We start from the raw sequence: 642 nt of genomic DNA, 5'->3' as shown, positions 1-642 counted from the left end.
CTCGTCTCCATGGCTCAATATTGCTCTACCTCCGGCCACAGGGACTCGCCTCAGTAACTCTCTGTTGCTTCAGGGAACACCCCATCGCTCTGCCTTTCTCTCCACAGGCCAGGGCATGGCCCTCTGAATGCGGGCACCGTGCCATCAGGGCGACGGACAGCGCACCGGGCCCTTCGCTGGGAAAGGGTCTGTGTCACGGGCTATGCTCAAGCAGTTCCAGGGAAATCATGTGCTCCACCGGGGCCCAGGGGTGAGCGCCTCACTCGGGAGCAAGGACACCTCCCCAGAATCCCCTGGTGATGTCAGACACCTGAGGGTGGCTGACAGACAGAGTAGACCACAGCCGTCTAGAGTCAGAAAGTGCCCACCTGTCCCCCAGAGGGGAACAGAGCACAAGGCAGACTCCTGGTGGACCGGACACCCTCACCAAGGAGGGGTGCCGGGCACGCCATGGGCAAAGGGAGGGTTGAGTTCGCCCGTGAGATAGCTGGGACCCCAGGGTTCCAGCCACACAATCTCCCCTCCCAGCCGGGACGCGGGGTGCCTGATCGATCGGAAGGGTAACTCGGGTGAAACTTTTGGCCAACTCGCGCTGTGCGTGAGGTTGCAGTTCCCCTGTCTGCCACCAGGTGGCAGTGCACC

Source organism: Taudactylus pleione, unplaced genomic scaffold (genome assembly GCF_031769625.1).
Source record: "Taudactylus pleione unplaced genomic scaffold, aTauple2 ptg000270l, whole genome shotgun sequence".
In the NCBI taxonomy this organism is placed as follows: Eukaryota; Metazoa; Chordata; class Amphibia; order Anura; family Myobatrachidae; genus Taudactylus; species Taudactylus pleione.
Note: the sequence above shows the minus strand (reverse complement) of the source record.